This window comes from Meles meles, chromosome 19 (genome assembly GCF_922984935.1).
Source record: "Meles meles chromosome 19, mMelMel3.1 paternal haplotype, whole genome shotgun sequence".
Taxonomy (NCBI): domain Eukaryota; kingdom Metazoa; phylum Chordata; class Mammalia; order Carnivora; family Mustelidae; genus Meles; species Meles meles.
In genome coordinates this window covers 14,447,213-14,457,687 of record NC_060084.1, presented here as the reverse complement: position 1 = coordinate 14,457,687, position 10,475 = coordinate 14,447,213, and positions in this window count along the sequence as shown.

Sequence of the window (10,475 nt, the reverse complement as noted above, 5' to 3'; positions counted from 1 at the left end):
AGTGTGGGTTCAATTTAAAACTCACTCAAAGCTATGGTAATCAAGACTCTGTAGTACTGACAAGGATACACAAAAAATGAATAGAATTGAAATCCCAGACACAAACTCTGGCATTTATGACCAATTGATTTTTGACTGTGATGAAGACAATTCATTGGAGCAGGAGAGTAGTATTTTAAACAAATCATGCCAAGAGAAGTAGATGTCACATGGAAAAGAATAAAACTTGACCCCTACCTCAAACCATATATAAAAAATAACTCAAAGTAGATGATGCCTAAATGTCAAGAGCAAGAACTCTTGGCAGAAAGCAGGAGTAAAAATTGATGACCTTGGGCTAGGCAATGGTTTCTTAGTCACCAAAACTATAGTGACAAAAGAAAAAAGATGAAAATAGACTTCCTTAAAACTAAACCTTTTGTGCTTTAAAGGTTTATGCCAAGAAAGTGAAAAACACTCGCAGAATGGGAGAAATTATTTGCAAACCACATACACCCATAATGGAGATGTATAATATATTTGGGGGAAAAAATAACCCTCTCATATTGTAATAAAGAGTACCAAACCGGGGCACCTGGGTGGCTCAGTGGGTTAAAGCCTCTGCCTTTGGCTCAGGTCATGATCCCAGCATCCTGGGATCGAGCCCCGCATCGGGCTCTCTGCTCAGTGGGGAGCCTACTTCCCTTCCTCTCTCTCTGCCTCTCTGCCTACCTGTGATCTCTGTCAAATAAATAAATAAAAATCTTAAAAAAAAAAAAAAGAGTACCAAACCACCCCATTAAAAAATCTCCAAAAGATTTGAAGGTTTTCAAAAGAAGATGCACAAATGGTCTCTGAAAAGATACTCAATATTATAAGTAATTAAGACAATTCAAATTATAACCACAATAAGATACCACTTCATTCCTACTATAAATAAATCTAAAAGAAAATAGACAATAACAAGTGTTGTCAAGGATGTTGAGTAATAAGAACCCTCATATGTTACTAGTGTGAATATAAATGGCATAACCACTTTGGAAAGCAGTTTCACGAAATGTTTTACAGAATTGTCATATTACCCAGCAATTTTACTCCTAGGAATATATCCAAGAGAAATGAAAATATGTCCACATAAAATGCCACATTCATACAAATATTTCTAATGGTGTCAAAAGTGAAAAAACTTTGAAAGGCAGAAGTGGAAAATAAGCCTGAGTAGACATTGAAAATGTACCAAAACTGTCTTCCTAGGAAGTGGTGGAATCAGCTATTATTTTTGGGTGTATTCTGGGCAACTGGGCATTATATTGAGAGCAGTTATATTGTATTGGGCCCTAGGAGAACCCACTTTCTGCCAGTAGTAAGTCCCAATAAGACGTGTTTTTCTGGACTATGAATAGGGTGAGGTTTCCTTTTATAATATGAATATTATATTTATTATATTTATTTAGGGGCACCTGGGTGGCTCAGTGGGTTAAGCCTCTACCTTCGGCTCAGGTCATGATCTCAGGGTCCTGGGATCGAGCCCCACCTCAGACTCTGTGCTCAGCAGGGAGCCTGCTTCCTCCTCTCTCTCTCTGCCTGCCTCTCTGTATACTTGTGATCTCTGTCAAATAAATAAATAAAATCTTTTAAAAATATAATATGAATAATAAGCCTCTCTACACTTTGAACAATTCTTTACAGAGGCTGTTTGGCCATATTTATGTACTGAAACAGATTCTGAACTTCTTAAAAATCTCTTAAGTAACATTATGAAAGATGAAATACCTGCGAAATGATTGTTTTAATTTTTTAGGGGTGACTTAGCAAGAAAATTTAGTTTCAGTAATTCTGGATTCTTTTTATGTTTTACCCCTAGAAATCAGAATGGATTTTTCTTTCTCTGTCATTTCCAACAACTATAAAACACTCTAGTAATATCAGTTACATAGGTGATATAGATATCAATTATCAAGTGCCTTGAAATAGTAAGATAAAATATTTGAGAATTATCTTATATAACACATCCAATAAAATATTTTATTTAAAAAAAAATGAAAATAACCCAGAGGTCGGTGAGCTGATGAATGGAAAAATAAACTGTGATATATCCATACAATGAAACATTACTTGACCCTAAAAAGGAATGAAATAGTGAAAGCCTTATGCTAACTGAAAGGTGACAGTCACAAAAGGCCATATATTGTATGATCCCTTTATATGTAACAATGTTTTTCTTAAAGCATTCAGCCCCTTTGGATAAGAGATGACTTGGTGTTAAATATTATACTTGCTTCATTTGTATCTTTGGTAAGTGGAATAATGGCAAACAGAATTACTTCTTTTGAATAGCTATAAAAGGTCGAAAGTGAAGAGTTCCTATTTATTTAGCTGTCATATGCATTGCTGATAAAAAGGAAAACTACAAGAATTTCTTTTAGTGCAGTGCAGTGTGAAAGTTCATAAGGTTAGAAGTAATTTTCATACTGACTTAAACTCATAGGTAATTTTTAAAAAAGATTTAATTACAGTTGTCATTTTATGATTTCTACTGAGGAAACAGTAGGGAGAATACCCCACTGAATGTTCTCTCTCACTCCTGAATAATTATTATATTTTTTGAAACAATGACCTTGTCAGGTGACACTTAGTGGTAAGGCCAGAGAGCATCTGATTTTCAAAGTGTTTGAATTCATGCATGGTAATTTCACCTTTTTAAAAAATTTAACATTTTTTTTTTTTTTTTTTTTTTAAGATTTTATTTATTTGACAGACAGAGATCACAAGTAGGCAGAGAGGCAGGCAGAGAGAGAGGAGGAAGCAGGCTCCCCGCTGAGCAGAGAGCCTGATGCGGGGCTCGATCCCAGGACCCTGGGATCATGACCTGAGCCGAAGGCAGAGGCTTTAACCCACTGAGCCACCCAGGCGCCCCAAAAAATTTAACATTTTGTCTAAATGAATTCTTTGACTTTTAGTGGTACTTAATGCTGGTTCAAGTAAGTAATATTTGCCCTTGATATATTGATTGAAAAACAGAAAAATCCTTTTGAGGAAATTTCCTGCTTGGGGAAACTTAAAATTTATGGGATCATGGTATTTTTGTGTGTTAAAATGTGTTTTAAACCCATTTTTAAAAACAAATACTAATAAAAGCAATACCCTTATGCCTATTATACAGGTTAATAAGTTCTTCTCATTTTGTATGATTGCTGTAGAAGTATTAAATAGTTATAATGACACATTATAGATACAATCCATGTATCCCAAATCCCATTATGTTCTTTCTCAAAAGTAATTCATACCTTGAAGTTAGTGGGCTTTATGCCAAAGAAATTTTAATAGTATTATTATATATGTATGTATCCAAAAGTGGGACATGATATCATGTAGCATGCTTTTGAACTATAAATGGTATCAGAGCATGTTATTCTCCAATTTGCTTTTTTCCTCAGCATCCTATTTTTGACATTTGATTTCACTGATATATTTTATATAGTATTTCATTTTGTAAGACTATGCCCCATTTTATCCAACCATCTCTTCATAAACATTTTGATAGTTTCTATTTTTTAACTATTTTTTTTTACTAACATATAATGTATTAATGTATTATTTGTTTCAGGGGAACAGGTCTGTGATTCATCAGTCTTACACAAATCACAGGGCTCACCATAGCACATACCCTCCCCAGTGTCCATCACCCAGCCACCCCATCCTTCCCACCTCCCTCCCCTCCAGCAACCTCAGTTTTTTTCCTGAGATTAAGAGTCTCTTATGGTTTGTCTCCCTCTGATTTCATCTTGTTTCATTTTTCCCTCCCTTCCCTTATGATCCTGTGTCTTGTTTCTCAAATACCTCAGATCAGTGAGATCATATGATAATTGTCTTTCTCTGATTGACTTATTTCACTTAGCATAATACCATCTAGTTCCATCCATGTTGTTGCAAATGGCAAGATTTCATTTCTTTTGATGGCTGCATAGTATTCTTTTTTTTCCCCATTTTATTTATTTTTTCAGCGTAACAGTATTCATTCTTTTTGCACAACACCCAGTGCTCCATGCAAAACGTGCCCTCCCCATTACCCACCACCTGTTCCCCCAACCTCCCAGCCCTGACCCTTCAAAACCCTCAGGTTGTTTTTCAGAGTCCATAGTCTCTTATGGTTCGCCTCCCCTTCCAAAATTTTTTTTTTTTTAATAAACATATAATGTATTTTTATCCCCAGGGGTACAGGTCTGTGAATCGCCAGGTTTACACACTTCACAGCACTCACGATAGCACTTACCCTCCCCAATGTCCATAGCCCCCTCCCCCTCTCCCAATCCCACCGCCCCCCAGCAACCCCCAGTTTGTTTTGTGAGATTAAGAGTCATTTATGGTTTGTCTCCCTCCCAATCCCATCTTGTTTCATTTATTCTTCTCCTATCCCCCTACCCCCCCATGTTGCTTCTCCATGTCCTCATATCAGGGAGATCATATGATAGTTGTCTTTCTCTGATTGACTTATTTCACTAAGCATGATACGCTCTAGTTCCATCCACGTCGTCGCAAATGGCATGATTTCATTTCTTTTGATGGCTGCATAGTATTCCATTGTGTATATATACCACATCTTCTGTATCCATTCATCTGTTGATGGACATCTAGGTTCTTTCCATAGTTTGGCTATTGTAGACATTGCTGCTATAAACATTCGGGTACACGTGCCCCTTCGGATCACTATGTTTGTATCTTTAGGGTAAATACCCAGTAGTGCAATTGCTGGGTCATAGGGTAGTTCTATTTTCAACATTTTGAGGAACCTCCATGCTGTTTTCCAGAGTGGTTGCACCAGCTTGCATTCCCACCAACAGTGGAGGAGGGTTCCCCTTTCTCCACATCCTCGCCAGCATCTGTCATTTCCTGACTTGTTAATTTTAGCCATTCTGACTGGTGTGAGGTGATATCTCATTGTGGTTTTGATTTGTATTTCCCTGATGCCGAGTGACGTGGAGCACTTTTTCATGTGTCTGTTGGCCATCTGGATGTCTTCTTTGCAGAAATGTCTGTTCATGTCCTCTGCCCATTTCTTGATTGGATTCTTTGTTCTTTAGGTGTTGAGTTTGCTAAGTTCCTTATAGATTTTGGATACTAGCCCTTTATCTGATATGTCGTTTGCAAATATCTTCTCCCATTCTATATACCACCTCTTTATCCATTCATCTGTTGATGGAATCTCAGTTCTTTCCATAGTTTGGCTATTGTGGACATCACTACCATAAACACCCAGGTACACATGCCCCTTCGGATCACTACATTTGTATCCTTAGGGTAAATACCCAGTAGTGTAATTGCTGGGTCGTAGGGTGGCTCTATTTTCAACTTTTTGAGGAACCTCTATGCTGTTTTCCAGAGTGGTTGCACCAGCTTTCATTCCCACCAACAGTGTAGGAGGGTTCCCCTTTCTCCGCATCCTCGCCAGCATCTGTCATTTCCTGACTTGTTAATTTTAGCCATTCTGACTGGCATGAGGTGGTATCTCATTGTGGGTTTTGATTTGTATTTCCCTGATACCGAGTGATGTGGAGCACTTTTTCATGTGTCTGTTGGCCATCTGGATGTCTTCTTTGCAGAAATGTCTGTTTATGTCCTCTGCCCATTTCTTGATTGGATTATTTGTTCTTTGGGTGTTGAGTTTGCTAAGCTCTTTATAGATTTCGGATACTAGCCCTTTATCTGATATGTTGTTTGCAAATATCTTCTCCCAATCTGTCAGTTGTCTTTTGGTTGTGCTGACTATTTTCTTTGCTGTGTAAAAGCTGTTTGTCTTGATGAAGTTCCAATAGTTCATTTTTCCCCTTGCTTCCCTTGCCTTTGGCGATGTTTCTAGAAAGAAGTTGCTGCGACTGAGCTCAAAGAGGTTGCTGCCTGTGTTCTCCTCAAGGATTTGGATGGATTACTTTCTCACATTGAGGTCTTTCATCCATTTGGAGTCTATTTTGTGTGTGGTGTAAGGAAATGGTCCAGTTTTTTCTGCATGTGGCTGTACAGTTTACCCAATACCATTTGTTGAAGAGACTGTCTCTTTTCCATTGGACATTCTTTCCTGCTTTGTTAAAAAGATTAGTTGACCATAGAGTTGAGGGTCTGTTTCTGGGCTCTCTATTCTGTTCCCCTGATCTATGTGTCTGTTTTTGTGTCAGTACCATACTGTCTTGATGATGACAGCTTTGTAATAGAGCTTGATGTCTGGAATTGTGATGCCACCAACTTTGGCTTTCTTTTTCAACATTTTTCTGACTATTCGAGGTCTTTTCTGGTTCCATATAAATTTTAGGATTATTTCTTCTATTTCTTTGAAAAAAATGGATGGTATTTTGTTAGGGATTGCATTAAACGTTTCGATTGCTTTAGGTAGCATAGACATTTTCACAGTATTCGTTCTTCCAGTCCATGAGCATGGAACATTTTTCCATGTCTTTGTGTTTTCCTCAATTTCTTTCATGAGTACCTTATAGTTTTCTGCGTACAGATTCTTTGCCTCCTTGGTTAGGATTATTCCTAGCTATCTTATGGTTTTGGGTGCAATTTTAAATGGGATTGACTCCTTAATTTCTCTTTCTTCTGTCCTGTTGTTGGTGTATAGAAATGCAACTGATTTCTGTGCATTGATTTTTATATCCTGACACTTTACTGAATTCCTGTATGAGTTCTAGCAGATTTGGAGGGGAGTCTTTTGAGTTTTCCACATAAAGTATCTTATCAACTGCAAAGAGTGATAGTTTAACTTCTTCCTTGCCAATTTGGATGCCTTTAATTTCTTTTTGTTGTCTGATTGCTCAGGATAGGACTTCAAGTTCTATGTTGAATAGCAGTGGTGATAATGGACATCCCTGCCATGTTCCTGACTTAATGGAAAAGCTCTCAGTTTTTCTCCATTGAGAACTATATTTGCGGTGGGTTTTTCATAGATGGCTTTGATGATATTGAGGTATGTACCCTCTATCCCTACACAAAGAAGACTTTTGATTAAGAAAGGATGCTGTACTTTGTCAAATGCTTTTTCAGCATTTATTGAGCGTATCATATGGTGCTTATTCTTTTATTAATGTATTGCATCGCACGTATTGATTTGTGGATGTTGAACCAACCTTGCAGCCCTGGAATAAATCCCACTAGTCATGGTGAATAATCCATTTAATGTACTGTTGAATCCTATTGGCTAGTATTTTGGTGAGAATTTTTGCATCCGTGTTGATCAAGGATATTGGTCTGTAATTCTCTTTTTTGATGGGATCTTTGTCTGGTTTGGGGATCAAGGTAATGCTGGCTTCATACAATGAGTTTGGAATTTTTCCTTCCATTTCTATTTTTTGAAGCAGTTTCAGGAGAATAGGAATTAATTCTTCTTTAAATGTTTGGTAGCATTCCCCTGGGAAGCTCTCTGGCCCTGGGCTCTTGTTTGTTGGGAGATTTTTGATGACTGCTTCAATCTGCTTACTGGTTATGAGTCTTTTCAAGTTTTCTATTTCTTCCTGGTTCAGTTATGGTAGCTTATACAACTCTAGGAATGCATCCATTTCTTCCAGATTATCAAATTTGCAGGCGTATGGTTGTTCATATGTTCTTATAATTGTTTGTATTTCTTTGGTGTTGGTTGTGATCTCTCCTCTTTCACTCATGATTTTATTCACTTGGGTCCTTTCTCTTTCCTTTTTGATAAATCTGGCCGGGGGGTTATCAATCATTAATTCTTTCAGACAACCAGCCCCTAGTTTCGTTGGTTTGTACTGCTGTTCTTTTGGTTTCAACTTCATTGATTTCTGCTCTGATTTTTTCTCTTCTCCTGCTGGGTTTAGGCTTTCTTTGTTGTTCTTTCTCCAGCTTCTTTAGGTGTAGTGTTCGGCTGCATGTTTGAGACCTTCCTTGTTTCTTGAGAAAGTCTTGTATCACTATATAGTTTCCCCTCTGGACTGCCTTTGCTGTGTCCCACAGATTTTGAACAGTTGTGTTTTCATTATCATTTGTTTACATGAATTTTTTCAATTCTTCTTTAATTTCCTGGTTGACACATTCATTCTTTAGTAGGATGCTCTTCAGCCTCCATGTATTTGGGTTCTTTCCAGAATTCCTCTTGTGATTGAGTTCTAGCTTCAGAACATTGTGGTCTGAAAATATACAGGGAATGATCCCAATCTTTTGATACCAGTTGAGACCTGATTTGTGACCCAGGATGTGATCTGTTCTGGAGAGTGTTCCATGTACACTAGAGAAGAATATGTTTTCTCTTGCTTTGGGATAGAATGGTCTGAATATATCTGTGAGGTTCAACTGGTCCAGTCATTTAAGGCCTTTATTGCCTTGTTGATCTTTTTTTTGGATTATCTGTCCATTTCAGTGAAGGGGGTGTTAAAGTCCCCTGCTATTATTGTATTACTGTTGATATGTTTCTTTGATTATCTTATTAATTGGTTTATGTAGTTGGCTGCTCCCATGTTAGCGGCATAGATATTTAAAATTGTTAGATCTTCTTGCTGGACAGACCCTTTGAGTATGATATAGCATCTTTCCTCATCTCTTATTATAGTCTTTGGCTTAAAATCTAATTGATCTGATAAAAGGATTGCCACCCCAGCTTTCTTTTGATGTCCATTAGCATGGTAAATTGTTTTCTGCCCCCTCAATTTCAATCTGGAGGTGTCTTCAGGTCTAAAATGAGTTTCTTGCAGACAGCATATTATGGGTTTTGGTTTTTTTTACTCCATTCTGATACCCTGTATCTTTTGATTGGGACATTTAGCCCATTTACATTCAGGGTAACTATTGAGAGATATGAATTTAGTGCCATTGTATTGCCTGTAAGGTGACTGTTACTGTATATTGTCTCTATTCCTTTCTGGTCTGCTACTTTTAGACTCTCTCTTTACTTAGAGGACTCCTTTCAATATTTCCTGTAGAGTTGGTTTGGTGTTTACAAACTCTTTTAGTTTTTGTTCATCCTGGAAACTTTTTATCTTTCCTTCTATTTTCAATGATAACCTTCCTGGATATAGTATTCTTGGATGCATGTTTTTCTCATTTAGTGCTCTGAATATATCATGCCAGTTCTTTCTGGCCTGCCAGGTCTCTGTGGATAAGTCTGCTGCCAATCTAATATTTTTACCATTGTATATTACAGACTTCTTGTCCCGAGTTGCTCAGAATTTTCTCTTTGTCACTAAGACTTATAAGTTTTACTATTAGATGACAGGGTGTGGACCTATTTTTATTGATTTTGAGGGGGGTTCTCTGTGCCTCCTGGATTTCGATGTTTGTTCCCTTTGCCATATTAGGGAAATTCTCTATAATAATTCACTCAACTATACCTCTGTCCCTCTCTCTCTCTTTCTTCTCCTTCTGGAATCCCAATTATTCTAATATTGTTTCGTCTCATGTTATCACTTATCTTTTGTATTCTCCCTCGTGGTCCAGTAGTTGTTTGTCTCTCTTTTGCTCAGCTTCTTTATTCTCCATCATTTGGTCTTCTATATCACTAATTCTCTCTTCTGCCTCATTTATCCTAGCAGTAAGAGCCTCCATTTTTTTATTGCACCTTGTTAATAGCTTTTTTTATTTCAGTTTGGTTAGATTTTAGTTCTTCTATTTCTCCAGAATGGGCTTTTATTTCTCCAGACAGAGTTTCTCTAATATCTTCCATGTCTTTTTCAAGCCCAGCTAGCACCTTGAGAATCATCATTCTGAACTGAAGTTCTGACATATTACCAACGCCCGTATTGATTAGGTCCCTAGCCTTCGGTACTGCCTCTTGTTCTTTTTTTTTGTGGTGAGTTTTTCCGCCTGATAAGAATATATGAATGAGAGAATAAAATACTAAAAGGTTGGAAAAATGTGTGTCAACCAAATCAGAAGAGACCCCAAATCGTGGGGAGAAAGGGTGTAAAAAGAAATTAAAAAAAAAAAGAATTTACAAAAATAAGAAAAAGATAAAAAAGAAAATATATATATTAGACTGGTGAATAGCATGGAGTCACCCACTTGATTTTGGGTGCATTTTGGTCTCTTAGAAGAAACTACCTCCCAAAATTTTAAAGAAAGAAAAAAATATATATATATTATATATATATGTATACACACACACAGACACACACGCACAATAATAAAGGTAAACATGATGAAGGGATGGAATATGACTGTAAAGATGAAAAATTTTTAAAAATTCTAAAAAAGGAGTCGATAAATAAATTGGTTGCGAAAAGAAAGAAAAAGAAAGTGGAGTGAATTTGCTCAGGCTGGAGACTAGAACAAACCCTGGGCTAGATCTAGGGTATATTTTGATCTATTAGAAGAAGTTGTATCCCAAAATTTTTAGAAGAAAAAACCCTATATGTATACAAAAGTTAAAGTTAGATACAATGAAAGGTAAAATATTATAATAAAGGTTCAAAAGGTTTTTTTTTTTTAAGAAAGTTATTGCTAAGGGGCGCCTGGGTGGCTCAGTGGTTTGAGCCGCTGCCTTCGGCTCGGGTCAT